At 38.4% G+C, this 22522-nt stretch overlaps 1 protein-coding gene across 1 annotated transcript in view; it reads right to left on the bottom strand.

The window, feature by feature from the left end:
* Positions 1-21585, bottom strand: part of PIK3CA (phosphatidylinositol-4,5-bisphosphate 3-kinase catalytic subunit alpha) — a 101422-nt gene extending 79837 nt beyond the window's left edge. The window contains exon 1 of the mRNA XM_059064574.2: positions 21498-21585. The gene's annotated coding sequence lies outside the window, so the exon portion shown is untranslated. The remainder of the gene's footprint in view (positions 1-21497) is intronic.
* Between the last annotated feature and the right edge of the window lie 937 nt (positions 21586-22522).

Here is a 22522-nt window from a genome sequence, read left to right as displayed (position 1 = left end):
ATAAATTACAAAGTACATTTTTTGTATACCACCTTGTATAGAAATATATTTTGTGTAAAGATATAATATATATACAGCAATCTAGAACACAGTAAATTTATATATGGAATATATAAAATATGTTGTATTTAAAATGGTGTGGATTTATGCAGGTGCAGGCGTGTACCATAGATTCTTGGGGGCACAACTGCAAGGCCACCTTGGAAATCACCATAGTTGCTCAACCAGTCTAAAACAGCAGTTTTTCTTCCAACACTGGAACAAATTGCTGTTTCTTTAGTTCAGCACTACAGAATTGGTATTGGAGGCCATGTTGTATGAACATTACATATGACTGAATAACAGAATCATACTCAACACAGTGAGTTCATACCTACACACTGAGACCTGTTGAGGTGACAGCAACTTCACGTCTTTAATCTCACATCTACTTTAAAGCAAACACTCAGTAGTGGGATGTGACTGCAATATTTAAATGATTACTTTTGCCATGTTTTTACTTTTAGCGGGGTATATGTAACTGAATTCTTGTAAATTAAATGTGACGGGATTCCACTGTACTGAATAAATGTGGAACTTCAATTTCCTAATCTGTGAGATGGAGAGGTGATGCGTATTGAAGTGTTACTGTGAAGATTAAGGGATATAACATATACAAAGTCCGTAACATTCCCCTTTCCCAGATTCATGAGATTTAAAGTTTGGTTTTGAGGTAACGCAAAAATATATATATATGTAAATATACACATATATTACATATATGTACACACACACACACACTAACAGGTACACTTAGAAAATCGAGGAAATTTTGTCCCACATTCTGTCAATAAATTCTTTGTCAGTTCAAGGGCAGTCCACTATTGTGCTGTTCTTTTTTCATTATGGATATCATCCCCCCCGCCCAAAAGATACAAAATTCTATACGGTTTTACATGCATAAGAAATGTCTGGGGGCTTCCCTGGTGGCACAGTGGTTGGGCATCTGCCTGCCAATGCAGGGGACACGGGTTCGATCCCTGCTCCGGGAAGATCGCACATGCTGCCGAGCAACTAAGTCCGTGAGCCACAACTACTGAGCCTGTACTCTAGACTCCACGAGCCACAACTACTGAGCCCATGTGCCCTAGAGCCTGTGCTCCGCAACAAGAGAAGCCACCGCAGTGAGAAGCCCGCGCACCTCAACAAAGAGTAGCCCCCGTTCTCCGCAACCAGGGAAAGCCTGCGTGAAGCAATGAAGACTCAATGCAGCCAAAATTTAAAATAATTAATTAATTAGTTTAAAAAAATGTTTCACCATAATTCAAAAAGAGAAATGTACCACAACGTTCACTGCAGTACTATTTACAATAGCCAGGACATGAAACCAACCTAAATGTCAACAACAGATGAATGGGTAAAGAAGATGTGGCACATATATATAATGGAATATTACTCAGCCATAAAAAGAAACGAAATTGAGTTATTTGTAGTGAGATGGATGGACCTAGAGTCTGTCATACAGAGTGAAGTAAGTCAGAAAGAGAAAAACAAATACTATATGCTAACACACAGCAGCAGCATAGCACAGGGAGATCATCTGTGCTATGACACAGATGACCTAGATGACCTAGAGACGTGAGATAGGGAGGGTGGGAGGGAGGCTCAAGAGGGAAGGAATATGGTGATATATGTATGCTTATGGTTGATTCACTTTGTTGCACAACAGAAACTAACACAGTTTTGTGATGCAATTATACTCCAATGAAGATCTATTAAAAAAATGTTTGGGAGTATGATAATTTTTTATAAGCAAGTAAAAAGTTGAACAATTATGCCTAAAATTAGATACTTTCTAAAGCAATCTCCATATAAATTAATTACAATAATATATGTATTTAAAAGTGTGTGGGGGAGAGGAGCTTCAAGATGGCGGAAAAGTGAGACAGGGAGATCACCTTCCTCCCCAGAAATACATCAGAAATACATCTACACATGGAACAACTCCTACAGAACACCTACTGAACGCTGGCAGAAGACCTCAGACCTCCCAAAAGGCAAGAAACTCCCCATGCACCTGGCTGTGTGGAGGACAGCCTCTTGTGCTCCAGCCAGGCGCCAGGGCTGTGCCACTGAGGTGGGAGAGCCAAATTCAGGACACTGGTCCAAAAGAGACCTCCCAAGCTCCACGTAATATCAAATGGCAAAAATCTCCCAGAGACCTTCATCTCAACACCAAGATCCAGCTCCACTCAATGACCAGCAAGCTACAGTGCAGGACACCCTATGCCAAACAACTAGCAAAACAGGAAGACAACCGCATCCATTAGCACAGAGGCTGCCTAAGATCATAATAAGGCCAGAGACACCCCAAAACACACCACCAGACGTGGACCTCCCCACCAGAAAGACAAGATCCAGCCTCATCCACCAGAAAACAGGCACTAGTCCCCTCCACCAGGAAGCCTACACAACCCACTGAACCAACATTAGCCACTGGGGACAGACACCAAAAATAACGGAAACTACGAACCTGCAGCCTGCGAAGATGAGACCCCAACCACAGCAAGTTAAACAAAATGAGAAGACAGAGAAAAACACAGCAGATGAAGGAGCAAGGCAAAAACCCACCAGACCTAACAAATGAAGAGGAAATAGGCAGTCTACCTGAAAAAGAATTCAAAATGATAGTAAAAATGATCCAAAACCTTGGAAATAGAATGGAGAAAATACAAGAAATGCTTAACAAAGAATAGAGGAACTAAAGAGCAAAAAAACAGTGATGAACAACACAATAAATGAAATTAAAAATTCTCTAGAAAGGATCAATAGCAGAATAACTGAGGCAGAAAAACGGATAAGGGACCTGGAAGCTAAAATAGCGCAAATAACTATTGCAAAGCAGAATAAAAAAAAAAAAGAATGAAAAGAATTGAGGACAGTCTCAGAGACCTCTGGGACAACATTAAACGCACCAAATAGTGGTCCCAGAAGTAGAAGAGAAAAAGAAACGGAGTGAGAAAATATTTGAAGAGATTATCGTTGAAAACTTCCCTAATATGAGAAAGGAAATAGTAAATCAAGTTGAGGAAGTGCAGAGAGTCCCATACAGGATAAATCCAAGGAGAAACATGCCAAGACACATATTAATCAAACTATCAAAAATTAAATACAAAGAAAAAATACTAAAAACTGCAAGGGAAAACCAAAAAATAACATACAAGGGAATCCCCAAAAGATTAACAGCTGATCTTTCAGCAGAAACTCTGCAAGCCAGAAGGGAGTGGCAGGACATATTTAAAGTGATGAAAGTGAAAAACCTACAACCAAGATTACTCTACCCAGCAAGGATCTCATTCAGATTCGACAGAGAAATTAAAACCTTTAGAGACAAGCAAAAGCTGAGAGAGTTCAGCACCACCAAACCAACTTTACAACACATGCTAAAGGAACTTCTCTAGACAGGAAAGATAAGAGAAGAAAAGACCTACAATAATAAACCCAAAACAATTAAGAAAATGGTAATAGGATCATACATGTCGATAAATACCTTAAATGTAAATGGATTACATGCTCCAACCAAAAGACACAGACTGGCCGAATGGATACAAAAACAAGACCCATATATATGCTGTCTACAAGAGACCCATTTCAGACCTAGGTACACATACAGACTGAAAGTGAGGGGATGGAAAAACATATTCCATACAAATGGAAATAAAAAGAAAGCTGGAGTAGCAAGTCTCCTATCAGACAAAATAGACTTTAAAATAAAGACTACTACAAGAGGCAAAGAAGGACACCACATAATGAGCAAGGGATCAATCCAAGAAAATGATATAACAATTGTAAATATTTATGCGCCCAACATAGGAGAACCTCAATTCATAAGGCAAATACTAACAGCCATAAAAGGGGAAATTGACAGAAACACAATCATAGTAGGGGACTTTAACACCCCACTTTTACCAATGGACAGATCATAAAAAATGAAAATAAATAAGGAAACACAAGCTTTAAATGGCACATTAAACAAGATGGACTTAATTGATATTTATAGGACATTCCATGCAAAAACAACAGAATACACTTTCTTCTCAAGTGCTCATAGAATATTCTTCAGGATAGATCATATCTTGGGTCATAAATCAAGCCTTGGTAAATTTAAGAAAGCTGAAACTGTATCAAGTATCTTTTCCGACCACAATGCTATGAGACTACATATCAATTACAGAAAAAAATCTGTAAAAAATACAAACACATGGAGGCTAAACAATATACTACTAAATAACCAAGAGATCACTGAAGAAATCAGAGGATATCAAAAAATGCCTAGAAAAAAATGACAATGAAACCACGACAACCCAAAACCTATGGGATGCAACAAACGCAGTTCTAAGAGGGAAGTTACACAGCAATACAATCCTACCTTAAGAAACAAGAAACATCTCAAATAAACAAGCTAACCTTACACATAAAGCAATTAGAGAAAGAACAAAAAAACCCCCCAAAGTTAGCAGATGGAAAGAAATCATAAAGATCGATCAGAAATAAATGAAAAAGAAATGAAGGAAATGATAGCAAAGATCAATAAAACTAAAAGCTGGTTCTTTGAGAAGATAAACAAAATTGATAAACCATTTGCCAGACTCATCAAGAAAAAGAGGGAGAGGACTCAAATCAATAAAATTAGAAATGAAAAAGGAAAAGTAACAACTGACACTGCAGAAATACAAAGGATCATGAGAGATTACTACAAGCAACTATATGCCAATAAAATGGACAACTTGGAAGAAATGGACAAATTCTTAGAAATGCACAACCTTCTGAGACTGAACCAGGAAGAAATAGAAAATATGAACCAACCAATCACAAGCACTGAAATTGAAACTGTGATTAAAAATCTTCCAACAAACAAAAGCCCAGGACCAGATGGCTTCACAGGCAAATACTATCAATCATTTAGAGAAGAGCTAACACCTATCCTTCTCAAACTCTTCCAAAATATAGCAGAGGGAGGAACACTCCCAAACTCATTCTACGAGGCCACCATCACTCTGATACCAAAACCAGACAAGATGTCACAAACAAAGAAAACTACAGGCCAATATCACTGATGAACATAGATGCAAAGATCCTCAACAAAATACTAGCAAACAGAATCCAACAGCCCATTAAAAGGATCATACGCTATGATCAAGTGGGGTTTATTCCGTGAATGCAAGGATTCCTTAATATACGCAAATCAATCAACGTGATACACCATATTAACAAATTGAAGGAGAAAAACCACATGATCATCTCAATAGACGCAGACAAAGCTTTCGACAAATTCAACACCCATTTATGATAAAAAACCCTCCACAAAGTAGGCATAGAGGGAAATCTCCTTAACATAACAAAGGCCATATATGACAAACCCATAGCCAACATCATCTTCAATGGTGAAAAACTGAAACCCTCTCCACTAAGATCAGGAACAAGACAAAGTTGCCCACTCTCAGCACTATTATTCAACATAGTTTTGGAAGTTTTATTTTTATTTATTTTTAATTTTTTTTTTTAGCTCTTCTGTAGGTTTGAGATTTTTATTTTTTTAACATCTTTATTGGAGTATAATTGCTTTACAATGGTGTGTTGTTTCTGCTTTACAACAAAGTGAATCAGTTAAACATATACATATGTTCCCATATCTCTTCTCTCTTGCGTCTGAAACCATTTCCACTATGATCAAGAACAAGGTTGCCCACTGTCACCACTATTATTCAACATAGTTTTGGAAGTTGTAGCCACAGCAATCAGAGAAGAAAAAGAAATAAAAGGAATCCAGGGGCTTCCCTGGTGGCACAGTGGTTGAGAGTCTGCCCGCCGATGCAGGGGACGTGGGTCCGTGCCCCAGTCCGGGAGGATCCCACGTGCCGTGGAGTGGCTGGGCCCGTGAGCCATGTCCGCTGGGCCTGCGCGTCCGGAGCCTGTGCTCAGCAGCGGGAGAGGCCACAGCAGTGAGAGGCCCCCGTACCACAAAAAAAAGAAAAAAAAAAAAGGAATCCAAATTGGAAAAGAAGTAAAACTGTCACTGTTTGCAGATGACATGATACTATACTATACATAGAGAATGCTAAAGATGCTACCAGAAAACTACTAGAGCTAATCAATGAATTTGGTAAAGTAGCCGGATACAAAATTAAGGCACAGAAATCTCTTGCATTCCTATACACAAAAAACGAAAAATCTGAAAGAGAAATTAAGAAAACACTTCCATTTACCCTTGCAAGAAAAAGGATAAAATATCTAGGAATAAACCTACCTAAAGAGACAAAAGACCTGTATGCAGAAAACTATAAGACACTGATAAAAGAATTTAAAGTTGATACAAACAGATGGAGAGATATACCATGTTCTTGGATTGGAAGAGTCAACATTGTGAAAATGACTCTACTACCCAAAGCAATCTACAGACTCCATGCAGTCCCTATCAAATTACGAATGGCATTTTTCACAGAGGTAGAATAAAAAATTTCACAATTTGAATGGAAACACAAAAGACCCCGAGTAGCCAAAGCAATCTTGAGAAAGAAAAGGGAGCTGGAGGAATCAGGCTCTCTGACTTCAGACTATACTACAAAGCTACAGTAATCAAGATAGTATGGTACTGGCGCAAAAACAGGAATATAGATCAATGGAACAGGATAGAAAGCCAAGAGATAAACCCATGCACATATGGTCACCTTATTTTTGATAAAGGAGGCAAGAATATACAGTGGAGAAAAGACAGCCTCTTCAATAAGTGGTGCTGGGAAAACTGGACAGCTACATGTAAACGAATGAAATTAGGACACTCCCTAACACCATACACAAAAATAAATTTCAAATGGATTAAAGACCTAAATGTAAGGCCTGACACCATCAAACTCTTAAGGAAAACATAGGTAGAACACTCTATGACATAAATCATAGCAAGATCCTTTTTGACCCACCTCGTAGAGAAATGGAAATAAAAACAAAAATAAACAAATGGGACCTAATGAAACTTCAAACCTTGTGCACAGCAAATGAAACCATAAACAAGACCAAAAGACAACCCTCAGAATGGGAGAAAGTATCTGCAAGTGAAGCAACTGACAAAACTCTCCAGAACATACAAGCAACTCATGCAGCCCAATATCAAAAAAACAAACAACCCAATCCAAAACTGAGCAGAAGACCTCAAAAGACATTTCTCCAAAGAAGATATACAGATTGCCAGAAACACATGAAAGAATGCTCAACATCATTAATCATTAGAGAAATGCAAATCAAAACTACAATGAGATATCACCTCACACCAGTCAGAATGGCCATCATCAAAAAATCTACAAACAATAAGTGCTGGAGCGGGTGTGGAGAAAAGGGAACCCTCTTGCACTGTTGGTGGGAATGTAAATTGATACAGCCACTAGGGAGAACAGTATAAAGGTTTCTTAAAAAACTAAAAATAGAACTACCATATGACCCAGCAATCCCACTACTGGGCATATACCCTGAGAAAACCATAATTCAAAAAGAGTCATGTATTACAATGTTCATTGCACCTCTATTTACAATAGCCAGGACATGGAAGCAACCTAAGTGTCCATCAACAGATAAAAGAATAAAGAAGATGTGGCACATATATACAATGGAATATTACTCAGCCATAAAAAGTAACGAAACTGAGTTATTTGTAGTGAGGTGGGTGGACCAAGAGACTGTCATACAGAGTGAAGTAAGTCAGAAACAGAAAAACAAATACCATATGTTAACACATATTTATGGAATCTTAAAAAAAGAAAAGAAAAAAAAAATGTCAGAAGTACCTAGGGGCAAGACGGGAATAAAGATGGAGACCTACTAGAGAATGGACTTGAGGATACTGGGAGGGGGAAGTGTAAGCTGGGAGTAATTGAGAGAGCATGGACATATATACACTACCAAACGTAAAATAGATAGCTAGTGGGAAGCAGCTGCACAGCACAGGGAGATCAGCTCAGTGGTTTGTGATCACCTGGAGGGGTGGGATAGGGAGGGTGGGAGGGAGGGAGATGCAAGAGGGAAGAGATATGGGGACATATGTATATGTATAACTGATTCAATTTGTTTTAAAGCAGAAACTAACACACCATTGTAAAGCAATTATACTCCAATAAAGATGTTAAAAAAAATAAAAACAGAAAAAGTGTGTGGGTTTTATTATTATTAATCTGGCACATGAGAGATATAGATTGTGGAATCATCAACTTGAGAAAAATAAGTTACCTTGTATAACCATCAAGAGCAGTCTGGTGAAAACTGTTAAAAAGTAAGAGGTAAGAAAACATAAATTCACATATAGTTACCAAAAACTTAAATATGAACTAATAGTCTCATTTATATAAGGTGCCAACCACAGTACTGAAACCAGGTACAGTAAGTCCCCTATATACAAACGAGTTCTGTTCAGAGAGTAAGTCCAACAACGTCAGCCTAGGTACCCAACTAACACAATCGGCGATATAGTATTGTACTGTATTAGGTTTATAATACTTTTCACACAAATAATATGTAAAATCAAACCAAAAATGAAGAAATCTTACAGTACAGTACCTTGAAAAGTACAGTATAGTACCAGCTACATCACTGCTGCTTTTACACTTGCTTCCAGACATCCTGGGCTTGAAATAAAGATACTGTACTGCTGTACTCTATACAGTACTGTACAGTAAAGTATACAAAAACACAACCACACGCACGTGACAATGTATGCCAGACACGTGAACTAACTTATGTGACTGGACATGCGAATGCACGTTCTCACGTTTGAAAATTTGCAACTTGAAGGTTCATGTGTAGGGAACTTACTGTAGATGATGCCATAGAAACGTGCATCAATAATGCCAGGTAGCATCATTAGTGATTAAGGCAAAGACTTAAGGGACTGAACTGATGAAAATATTCAGCATACATGGCTGCTTTCCTTATTTTCACATAAATGACTTGTAAGGTTTACACAATGTCCAGTCAGTGTAAACTAGATAACAAACAGAATGATACACAAAAGAGTTAAATCTGCATTCATTAAGACTTCATAGCAAGTATAACAGAGAAGTGAAATACAAGCACCTTTAAAACATGACATGAGAATTCTACAAAAGCCATGTAACATAGCAACTATGTGACAATATGATACAATTACCACTTAGTGCATAAAGAAAGACAAGGAAAGGAAATACCTAGTAGCATGAAACAAGTACTGCTTCAATGGCAGAGTGCTATTAAGACAGCTGCTGGAGGCAAACAGAAGTCCAGGACCAGAGGGCTTCACAGAGGAATTCTACCAAACATATAAAGGAGAGCTAACACCCATCCTTCTCAGACTATTCCAAAAAATTGAACAGGACAGAAAACCCTCAAATTCATTCTATGAGGCCACCATTACCCTGATACTAAAATCAGACAAAAACACTACAAAAAAAGAAAATTTCAGGCCAATATCTCTGATGAATATAGATGCAAAAATCCTTGACAAAATATTAGCAAACAGAATTCATCAATATATAAAAAGGATCATACACTATGATCAAGTGGGATTTATTCCAGGGATGCAAAGATGATTCAGTATCTGCAAATCAATGTGAAACACGACATTATCAAAAGGATAAAAACTATATGATCATCTCAATAGATGCAGAAAAAGCATTTGACAAAATTTGACATCCATTCATGATAAAAACCCTCAGTAAAGATGGTATACAGGGAACATATCTCAACATAATAAAGGCCATTTATGACAAACCCACATCTAATATCATACTCAATGGTGAAACGCTGAAAGTTTTTCCTCTAAAACCAGGAACAAGACAAGGATGCCCACTCTTGCCACTTCTATTTAACAAAGTACTGGAAATCCTAGCCACAGAAATCAGACAAGAGAAAGAAATAAAAGGCATTCAAATTAGAAGGGAAGAAGTAAAGCTGTCACTATTTGCAGATGATGTGATACTGTATATAGAAAACCCTAGTCTCCACACCAAAACTATTAGAACTAATAAAGGAATTCAGGAAAGCTGCAGGATACAAGATTAGTTTACAGGAATCTGCTGCTTTTTTTTTATACACTAATAATGAACTACCAGAAAGAGAAGGTAAGAAAACAATCCCATTTAAAATCACATCAAAAAGAATAAAATACCTAGGAATAGACTTAACCAAGGATGTGAAAGACCTATCCTCTGAAAACTCTAAAACACTGATGAAAAACACTGAAGATGACACAAAGAAATGGAAAGATATCTTGTATTCATGGACTAGAAGAATTAATGTTGTTAAAATATCCGTACTACCCAAAGCAATCTACATATTTAAGGCAATCCCTACCAAAATACCCATGACATCTTCCACAGAAGTAGAACAAACAATCCTAAAATTTATATGGAACCACAAAAGACCTCGAATAGCCAAAACAATCTTGAGAAAAAGAACAAAGCTGGAGGTATCACATTCCTTGACTTCAGACTACATTACAAAGCTACAGTTATCAAAACACTATGGCATTGGCACAAAAACAGACAGATCCTTGGACAGAATAGAGAGTCCAGAAATAAACCCTTACACCTACGGTCAATTATTAATCTATGACAAAGGAGGCAAGAATATACAATGGAGAAAAGACAGTCTCTTCAATAAGCGGTGCTGGAAAACTGGACAGTTGCATGTAAAAGACTGGAATTAGAACATTTTCTCAAACCATATACAAAAATAAACTCAGGGCTTCCCTGGTGGCACAGTGGTTGAGAGTCCACCTGCCGATGCAGGGGACACGAGTTCATGCCCGGGTCTGGGAGGATCCCGCATGCTGCAGAGCAGCTGGGCCTGTGAGCCACGGCCGCCGAGCCTGCACGTCCGGAGCCTGTGCTCCGCAACGGGAGAGGCCGCAACAGTGAGAGGCCCGCATACCACGAAAAAAAATAATAAATAAATAAAATAAACTCAAAATAAAGACCTAACTAAGACTGGAAAATATAAAACTCCTAGAAGAAAACATAAGCAGAACACTCTCTGACATAAACCTTAGCAATGTTTTTTTGGCTCTGTCTCCTAAGGCAAAGGAAACAAAAGCAAAAATAAACAAATGAGATCTAATTAAACTTAAAAGCTTTTACACAGCAGAGGAAACCATCAAGAAAACGGAAAGACACCTAAAGAATGGGAGAAAATATCAGCAAATGATATGACTGATAAGGAGTAATATCCAAAATATATAAAGAGATCACACAACTCAACACCCAAAAAACAAACAATCCAATTAAAAAGTGTGCATTAGACTAAATAGGCACTTTCCCAAAGAAGACATACAGACAACCAACAGACATACAAAAAGATGCTCAAGCTTGTTCATCACCAGAGAAATGTGAATTAAAACCACAATGAGATACCACCTCACAACTGTCAGAATGGCTATCATCAAAAAGACCATAAATAACAAATGTTGGTGAGGATGTGGAGCAAAGGGAACCCTTGTACACTGTTGGTGGGAATGTTAACTGGTGCAGCCACTGTGGAAAACAGTATGGAGGTTCCTCAAAAAACTAAAAATAGAACCACCATATGATCCAGCAATTCCACTCCTAGATATATAGCCAAAGAAAACAAAAACACTAGTTCAAAAAGATACAAGCACTCCAATGTTCATAGCAGCATTATTTACAATTGCCAAGATATGGAAGCAACCTAAGTGTCCACCAACAGATAAACAGATAAAGAAGATGTGATATATATGTATACAATGGAATATTACTCAGACATAAAAAAGAACGAAATTTTGCCATCTGCAACAAAATTGATGAACCTCAAGAGTATTATGCTTAGTGAAATAAGTCAGACAGAGAAAGACAAATACTGTATGTTATCACTTACATGTGGAATCTAAAAAATAAATGAGTGAATACAGCAGAACAAAAACAGACTCACAAATATTGAGAACAAACTTGTGGTTACCAGTGGGGAGAGGGAAGTGGAGGGAAAATATAGAGGTAGGAGATTAAGAGGTACAAATTAATAATTATAAAATAAATAGGCTACAAGGATATGTTGTACAGCACATGGGAGATAGCCAATATTTTATAATAACTTTAAATGGAGTATAGTCTAGAAAAATACTGAATCACTATGTTGTATACCTGAAACTAATTTAATATCATAAATCAACCATACTTCAACAAAAAAGAAAAAGAAAAAGAACATCTGCTGAGGATTCTGAGATTCCAGGAATGGACAGGGAAAAACAATCCATAGGAAGCTCAGACTAGGTGTGAAAAATGTACATCCATTTACTTAATTCCTTTCTGTCCACTAAACCTTCATTCCGATCATGCTAAATCTCTGTATGCTCACTTCTCTTTGGACTAGGTATGAAATAGAATTCAAATTCCCAGAGTGAGAATGAAACTTTAAAAAGTTGTAATAGAACAAAAGCAAGCAGTAATGTCAAGAAGCTTGTTAGAAAGGAACCTTAGTGTTCACTCTCCAGAGAAAGGATTCATTAGTAAATCCTCAAAATGGACAGGATTCAATTCACTACAAAATGTTAAAGCCCCCAAATAAGTCGATGAATATGACATAGTTAGTGCTCTCAAGTAGCATACAGATATTTATTAAGTGCTTACTATGTACCAGGCACTGTTCTAAATGCTTTCATGTATTCGGCATTTAACCTTCATTATAATATTATGTTGTAGGTATTGCTACTATCCCTTTTCTACAAATGAGGAAATACGTATTAACCCAGAGAATATTTAACCCAGTCGGGTTAAATAATTTGCCTTCAATTACAAAACTAGAAATTTGGACAGTCTGGCTTCAGAGCACATGCTCTTAGCCATTGTGACATGTATTTAGGAAAAGAAAAATTAAAGAAGCCTACGTACACTGACATATTTTGTGTATTTTCTAAGACTGTTCTGACTTCAAATATTCCATACGTTGTCAGATTACTTGCTCCCATTTTGGCTGGGGAAAAAAATTATTTGCAGGAGGAATGTACATAACAAATTTATATATCTGATATTTAAACTCAACAAAACACCATCGCACAATACATTCAGCTGTGCTTCAGTCGTTGTTCATTAGTAGATCATTTAGCTGTATATTAGTAGTGTCTGTGAACAACACATGGCTATAAAAAGAGCCACTTCACTGCATAGAAATAATCAAAATTATTCACAGTGATTTTGAGGAAATCTTAAGTCCTACAATATCACTAAGAAATATGAAAGTTGGTCACTTCCAGTGAAAACAAACTACCAGTCTCCGAACCATAAAATCCCTAATATTATAATTGCTTTGAATTTTTACTACCATTGTAATTATCAAGACTTGTACAGAAACTGCTCTGATAAAGTCATGTTCAACTTTTACAACTGGTATATACTTAAAGAAAAAGTACAAATATCACTTTCATAAATACTTTAAGATGCTGCCTATCAAGGTCTCAACTGCAAATAGTCATTAGATTTTAAGGAAATCTTCATAGGAAAAATAACTTTAAAGTGATTTTACTGCTAATATTTACAATAAGTATAAAAATGACAGTGTGAAAATATAATTTTTCCTTTCTTTGCTGTCATATATGATTTGATTTCAGATCGACTTTATAGCTGTGCCTAATTTCAATCTTTTTCCCGACAATTTTTCTCATTAATGCTCCTTTATTTTTGATGACATGCCCCATAAATCTATATTACAGAAAAGCAGCTTATTTAGCAGAAAACTCCAAGGTTTTTGTAGTTGTCAAGAAGTTAACCTCCTAAGGAAAAACCCAAAATACACACACACAATTCACTTGCTTTTAGGCTAAAGGCAGTCAATTGTTTCAAAATGCAATAGTACCTTCAGGTCTAGACCTGCAGTAAGTGCATCAGAAAAGTACTTGGAAAAGCATAATCTGTCAAAGAAAAGCCACAGAAATCTGCTTAGCTTCTTGAAAAATGAGTACATACTCAAAATAACTCTAAATAATATCTCATTACCTGAACAGTTTGCTGGTTAAAAACAATTCAAAAGTTGAAGGTAATTTGAACATTCATAGAAAAAACAAATCAATAGCATACACACCATTGCTTTCTGACAAGGACAATTATTTTTGTCATCTTTTCATATATCTGTCTGCACAACAGAGGATACATCTAAAAAAAAGAGGGTTACTATGCCTCTGGAATTATGTTTCTAAGATTAGAACATATTTTCTGAAAACCATCTAGTGGGATGGGTTACCAAAGGAAAGTATGGAACATATTATCCTAGAAGTCTTTAACTAAAGTAAAGATGGTTGCCAATGGCTATTAAGGGTGCTGTGACAGGTTTTCTGGCCTTCACAACCCTGGCAACTGGTGTGCAATGGATGATCTACTCTCAATGCCTGTCAGTCTCTTACTGGCAATGCTTTTGCCAGTAACCAAAATGGCCATGCCTGTACAACTTTGATCCTCCAAAGTCACTGAAGGTTTCAGAAAGAAAGAAAATCTTTCCAGTCCATTCTTTTCTGATGGCAGCTTTTCTCTGTCACAGAATTTCACAAAGGGCCTTCAAATTTGTGCAAATTTATAAAAAGGCAGAAAAAAAATTTTTGCTTCTCAAGATACAACAGACTGAGATAGGATCATCTTCCCTCTAGGGAGTGGCTTAATTTACTCTTCCCTGAAATCAGAAATAGGCTTCAGGACTTCCCCAGTGGCGCAGTGGCTAAGAATCTGCCTGCCAATGCAGGGGACATGGGTTCAATCCCTGGTCCGGGAAGATGCCACATGCCGCAGAGCAACTAAGCCCGTGAGCCACATCTACTGAGCCTGCACTTTAGAGTCCGCGATCCACAACTACTGAAGCTCATGCGCCTAGGGCCTGTGCTCCACAACTAAAGAAGCCACTGCAATGAGAAGCCCGTGCACCACAACGAAGAGTAGCACCCGCTCGCCCCAACTAGAGAAAGCCCACGTGCAGCAACAAAGACCCAACAAAACCAAAAAAATAAATTAAAAATTTTTTTAAAAAAGAAAGAGATTTTAAAATGCTAGGAATCTCATAGCATTTTGGAATTGTAAAGAACCTTAGAAATTTTGCAGGTAAAGAAAAGTGCTAAAAGGTAAAGATCTAATGCCAAAGAGCTGTTAATAGTTCAATATAGAACCTAGATATTCAGACTCTTGACCCAATGTTCTTTTAGGACACAGCTTCTCCTAATCTATCAATCTTTGTTAAAAATGTCTACAAACATCAGTAGAAATATGCACTTGTTAACAACTTATCGAAATGTGTTTCCTATCTACTTCAAATCTATACTCAGTAAATGATCAACTAAGACTGGCACAGCAATTTATATACTTTTCAGATAGTTTAAAATATATAGCTACTAATTGATAGAAAGATAAGAAAAGTGTTTTGATTCCCAATTATGATTCTACTGGAAAAATATCACTTACTGATCACCTACTTTTGGGTACTTTGTATGCTACGTGCTGAGGATATAAGAATGAACACAAACATGGTCTCCTCCTGTTAAAAAATTTATGCTTAAAATTATCTTCATAATATTGCTTTAAATCTCTACAGTACTTTATAAGATGTATCTCTCCACTGAATCTTACTCTTGGTGAGTTTGGCAAGAGTGTTATGATCAGAACAGAATGATTCTATCCTAATGTAGCTTCTTTCACATCACAGCACTGACTTCTTTGGCTTCCACTACACAAATATTTAAAATCTGAAGTGCAGCAGATAAGTATGGCCTGTAAAAATTCTTATTTTTTTTTTTTTAAATCCCACACTTATTTCAAATGGCAATGCTGGCCCTGATACAGAGACTCCTTTGTAACAATTCCAATTATATACTAAAAGTTACTAAAACTTAACCTCTTATAAATGAGTGCAATTTAGATAAACTATCAAGCTAACTAGCAAAATGATCCAGAAGAAATGAGTGTTTAATTGTCAGACCAAATATGAAACATGTTATTCTTGTACTAGGTATAAATTTAAAATAATGATTAATATGTATACATTTTCCCATGATAATTTTATACAATTTGGATCATTTAAATTACATCATTAATTATATGAATTATTAGCAAGCAACATATTATAATTCCTATTGTATCACTGCAGAAAGAGAGGCAAAGATGTGATACACTCTGCCTCCACTCCCACTTACACAAATACAAAGTAGCAGTTTGGGATTGGAATTTAGTCCTTCAGCCATCCAGACCACAGCACCATAATCCATACTAGAAACAGTTTCACTGTAAGAAATATTAAACTTCAAGAAAAAACTCTAAGCCACCACTTTTACTACAAATTTATAAACTTTTTATTGAAGCATTTTAACTTTAAACTCCCCAAACTGTAGAGTTGAGGAGAGGGAGAAAGAACATCTAAAAATTCCTTAACCAGCATCAATTGATTCATGTAAATAAAGGATTAAATGTGAATCATATAAATGTCTATAAAACGTTATCAGCATATCTAAGGTTGAATAACCTTTCTGAAAGATGGAAATCTCCAGCCTTTAAGTCGAATCTTCAGACTCCACTGTGTGTTGCCTCATGCCTCTTTTTTTACACCCTTAAGACTTCAGTTTCTCCTACCCGCTATTTTTAATTTTTATTATAGTACTTTTTCTAAAAAGATAATAAAGTTCACTTTAAACATAAACTTAAGGGAGAACTCAGACAAGTCAATATGCTTTATACAAAAATAAGACTGGTATTCAGAAACTGCAGCAGAGATACTATTACATTGTGTGTAAGGTAACTCTATTACCAAATAAATGAAGGTTAAAATAACCATATAAAATTAAGATACATGGCTCCCAAATAGAGAAAGATATCAATAACTTCAGTCTGCTGATTCCTGTAACCACTTCTGATATGGAAAACAATATTCTGAAATTGGTCCTGACCAGAGGTATACTCCCTGTATCTCCTAGAAATTACTAAATAAATGTTCCTGAATTTTAAGGTCTGACAAACAGAGATTTCACCAAAATCTCTGGGTCTTCTTTTGTAAATCATCCTTAGTTTTAATCTGTCCATTCTTTTGGAATGGTCAAGTCTGATTTTACTTATCTTTGGAGATGGCGTAAGATCATCAGTTTAGATTCTCCCTTCCTCCATATTATGTATTATGGATGTATAGATAGCTTGACACTTGCTATCCTGTCATGGTTCAAACTTCTAGGCATAATTCTTTCCCAAGCAGGTTGACTAACACCTGGATGTTTGACAGTGGAATAAGGTTCTAAGAAAATGAAACTAAAAGCCACGTGGTTTTTGGTCCCTAGTCACATCTGTAAAACTAGCAGTCAGCAAAGTGGAAAACAGGATTTATTACATAAACTGTGTCTTTTTTCTTATCTCAGATAAGTCCAATCATGAGATCTAACACCTTTTAAGGGGAAAGGAAATGAACATGTATTAAACATCTGATTCAGAACAAAAACTTTCTTGGATCTATATTATCTCATTTAATTCAACAAAAACAAAAACAACAACTCTGTTGAGTAGTAATTACTCCCATTATACACATTAGGAAATCTGTCCAAAGTAATCCTGCCAGCAAGTATAGAAGCCAGGTTTTGATCCAAGCAGGTTCAGATTTTCCAAAGTCAATATTTTTAGTACTCATAGGAGTTTAAGGCAAGATCACTGAGTACCATGTAGAACATTCAGTACAATTCCTCTATGTTACAGATGAGGAAACTGAGGCCCCAAAAGATTGAGACTTGCCCAAGGTCACACACTTGTGGTGAGGCTGGGATCTGAATTCATATCTCCTGATTTCCAGCACAGTTCTGTGCATAATTATTTGTGTGTGCGCGTGCGCGTGTGTGTGTGTGTTTGGGGTTGAGTATCACTCTTGATATAATTTATATGTAATTTAGAACATCTCAACTGTCTCCAAATAAAATTCATATGTGTGGCAGGTGCAGGGATGTATATATTTAGTGACCAAAAGTAATAAATGTGTTTGGCAAGAATAAAAGCTTAATTGGCATTTATAAATCATTACATGTTGTAAAGAAGTCTGTTGTCAATATATTTATTTATTCAGTGAATAATTGCCTATTATGTACTGGCTACTGTGCTTGGCAATGAGAATACAACTGTATATAAGATAAAGCCCCTCTCCTTCTCATGATTTACATCTTGGTGGAGGATACCAACAAATAAATTGGCAATTACCAATGCAGTGAGTCAATGCTATGACAGAGGAGTACACGATATTATGGGAACAGGAAACAAGGGCACCTAACCCAGACTAGACTTTTCAAAGGAGTTGATATGAAAGATGAGTAGGAGTCAGCCAGTTAAGGAAAGAGTATGAAATATGCAAATGTTTCAGGAAAAGCAAACAGCATTTGCACATGAAGCAGGAAAAGGCCAAGGGAGCTGTAGGAGGAGGAGGAAGAGATGAACCTAGAGAGAGAAGCAAGAAACAAAATCATATAGGTCTTCGAAAGCAAGGGCTTTACAATGGTGTCTATTAGAATTACCTGGGGAACTTAAAAACAAATAAACAGATGCCTGGGCTCCCTCTCAAACCAATTAAATCAGAATCTCTAGGAATGAGACCCCGGCACTGATATTTTAAAAAAGCTAACTAGATGATTCTAATATGTTGCCAGGATCAAAAACCACTGTTTAAGCTATATGGGGAATTAAACATATATATTTATTACTACAAATAAGGGAAAAGGTGATATTAGTATCTCTGGGCCCTAGTTTCTCTGGGCCCTATTAAAAAGCAGGCTGGAGCAGGTTAAAGGTAGCATGATAAAATGAAAGGAGTCACAAAGCATTAGTTTTGTCAATGAGTTGTCACCTGACACCTGTCTGACCTTAGATTAAAATGTCATTTCTCAGAGACAGTAATACTGCCTTCTCTACAGGGCTGTTGTGTAGCTCAAGATAAATATATTTAATAAAACAGCTCAATAACTATGCTAATAAAATATAAACCATAGTTTTCCAAGATTTATGCTTCTAAAGTTGCACAATTTTGAAGATTATAAATATTTTCACCAGAGATAAAATCTTTTATGATGCTTAAGAAACACATTTCATTTAAAGAATCACCCCTACCTTGAAGTTCAAGATATTTAAATAATAAAATAGAGAACTGATCCTTTTAATACTATTTTAGTTTCTAAAGAGATCAAACAGGATTAAGTTAGCCCTTTTCAAATAAACAGTTCAACAGAGCAAATGCCCTTTAGATGGTAATAGCTAATGTTAAAAATTCTTTATTCAGTAAAGGGCACTAATAAGGAAAGCTATACACAAAGTAAACTGTTTTAGGAAATGTATGATCTACCTTATCATATATGTATTTAATTTATAAATTTACTTTTTTTTTAAAGGCAATACTTATTTGGGATGGAGAGGATCTTCCCCTGACAGGAAGGAAGCTCTGCCTCAAGAAGGGCTGTTCCATCTAGAGCCAGGCAAAGCCACTGCTCTTTCATAGTCTCCCTTTCACATATATCTTGCCCATGAGAATATACACTTTCACGCGGTAATTTTTGGGTTTAAGTACAGCATTTGTATTTAGTGATACCTCTTTAATGCTCTACCCAATTTACTTAAAATTGAAAAAAAACTTTAGACATATAAAAACACTGTTCTGCATTTATATGTGGTTCATTTTTAACTCCTCAACTGAAACTGATAGGAATGCCTTTCAAACTTTATATTCATAGTCAATGATAAACTATTAAGTTAATATTCATTCACTTTCATTTCATGATGCTATTACTATTACGATGTACTATCACTTATTTCAATGACCTATTTTGTGATTTTAATAGGAAAGCACTCTATTTTACAATGATGAAAAACCCACAAGACTTATGAAAAAAGTTATGGATGAAATTTAATTTTATCCAAAAACGTGAAATGAGAAAACTTAGAAAACCAAACAAAACACCAACACACACACACACACACACACACACACACACACACACAGAGGGCCCTCTTCAGATAATTTTGGCTGATGACACTGCAGAACAGTTAATCTGATAATTAAAATTTTCCAGAACATGTGATGTTTAGATAGAGATCTATGCTGTCAACCAGAATTCAATGCTTCAGTTAAAAAATGTTAAAATTTGCATACACAGACATATTAACAAATTCTTACACTGCAATTGCTTCTGGAGTCCATTAATAAAGACGTGTTCTGATTTATACAAATTAAATTAGCAACATGGTATCTTAAGTATTTTGCAGGTCTTTCCTTAACAACACGCAATCCAGCAAATAAACAAATTTTGTACGGTGCAATGTAAGCAAATACTCAGAGAACCCATCTTCTGAGCAGGAAAACATGCGATCAGTACTGTCCACAGTGGTTCAAATGTGGCCGCAGTAACTACCGACGACTTGAGTTACCAGGAGTTCACCTACCCAAGTTTTCTAGGGGTTCTCCCAGGCCTCACAAACTACGATTCAAAACATCATCTCGCAAACCCATGTCCTGCATGTGCACAAAGGCGCAGTGCTGGAATGAGGAAGCTTCACCAAACAAAATCTCAACTCTACTTCACTAAAGAATATGTAGGCTGTTTTTACAGAGCCCCCTCTTGTTGCGCTCCCCTTACCCTTTATATAACTACGTAAACAGCTCCCCAATTACTGACATCCAAGAAAAGAGCTTTCAATTCCTAAGTCTGGTAACTGGCCACCATCACCACTATTCCTTTTGCATCCTAAAATAAACCCCTCAAACCGCGATCAAAACACACTGGCCGAACGTCTGGTGTTGACACAGCCCAATCCTGGGCGCTACCCTACCTTTCCGAGCCACTTAGGAGCTATGAAGCAGGCACCACATAATAGAATTAGTAAAGGCACAAATCACGAGACCACGTCTCAGGTCTATGAATGAAAGATCCAATACGTTTGACTGTCTCGGTTAAGACGAAAACAACAACTTCGAGAGGAAGGGTGGGAGGAGAACTGCAGGGTGGGGGGAGGTTTTCCTTCCAAGCCCCAGCCGGGCGATTTAAACCCAGTATGAGGCAGACGCAGGGTCTCCGGGCTGGCGGGGCCGGAGTCCTCGGGCGTGACAGCCCCTCAGGAACAGCTCGCGGCTCGGCGCCGGGATCCCTCACGCCGCGGTGCTCGCGGGCCGGGTAGATGTGCCAGGGCGCGGGGGACCGAGCCACCGCGGCCGGGGCGGCGGCCCTGGGCGCACTTCCTCAGTCCTAGCCGCCCCATCCCCAAAAATGGGAGAGGAAGGAAACGAGGAGCGAGGCGGCGACCAGAGGGAGAAAAGAGAGAGCGGCGAACCCTCGCTTCTGCATCTGGGTGAGGCCAGCAGCAGGCGGGGGAGAGGGATCGGCGATCGCAGGCGAACTCCAATGCTGGCCGACGCTGGGAGAAACAACCGGCAGGCAGCCCCCGCCCAAGACGAGCACCCACCCGGCCCCATCCCGACCGCGCCCGCTCCCCGCCAGTCCGCGTTCTACTCACGCTTGGGGCTCCTCGAGGTTCCGCGGCTCTAACCACATCGGGTCCCAGCCCCGCGGGCGGCGGCGGCGGCGGCGGCGGCGGCGCCGAGGGAGAGGAGAGCGGGCGGCACAGCCCCCGCCTCCCGGCCCCTCTCCCCCGCCGCTCCGGAGCTGCCCGGCCGGGCCCGAGCCCTGCCTCGCCGGCGGCCCCAGCCCCAGCGGCCCGGCAGCAGCAGCCCGAGACCTCAGCGGCCGCAGCGGCGGCACCGGAACTGCCGCTTTCTCCTTCTCGTTGCCTCTCCTCGCTAGCCCCAGCCACACGCCCCCGCCCCCGTCTCCTTTCTCTGTCACCCCTGTTTTTTTCCTTTTGTTTCCAGAATAAACTTTATTGGTCTCTTTTTCCGCTCACATCGTGTAAACAAACAACGAACTCTTCCCCACCCCCTCGACTCCCCCCTCCTCGGGCAGAGGAGGGTAAGAGCTGAGGAGGGGCCGAGCCTGCTATGCCCCGGAAGCAGATGAGCAAATGAAGGGAAGTGAAACTGCGGAGACCAGGACTGGGAAGTGGGCAAATCGGGTAACAGTGTGTCAGTGCGCTTGCGCTTTGGTGTTGTTCCTGAAGTTGGGGTGGCGTTGTGGGTGCTTTTCTGGCGCGCTGGTTTTTAATGCTGTTGTCTTTTGCAGTAGTGAGGCTGTTTCGTCATCCTATGGCGGCATATGTGTCGTACATCTGTTTCTACGAGCGAGAGACACAGAAAGGAGTATTGGGAGGAAGCGGGTCCATTCACTTTTACGCCCGTAGAGGAAATGAGATTTCCTCTCGTTTAGGGGCGAGGGAAGGGGATGTGGTGGCTAACCGCCTCTGTCAGTGGCTAACCAAAATTGGATATCAATCCTAGAAACAAGGCCTTTTACAAAACGTTGCTACTCGTCCTTCTGCCAACGTAAGGTTAAGTTATAGCCCATCCGGAAAGAGGAATGCACTGCCACATCCCACCACAATTCTTTGACTCACTCGGGGAGACCTTTTGCAGTGTCCTTTTTTTC

This window comes from Kogia breviceps, chromosome 5, assembly GCF_026419965.1.
Source record: "Kogia breviceps isolate mKogBre1 chromosome 5, mKogBre1 haplotype 1, whole genome shotgun sequence".
NCBI classification, from domain to species: domain Eukaryota; kingdom Metazoa; phylum Chordata; class Mammalia; order Artiodactyla; family Physeteridae; genus Kogia; species Kogia breviceps.
The sequence above is the reverse complement of the archived record's forward strand: the minus strand, read 5'-3'. Positions and strand labels throughout refer to the sequence as shown.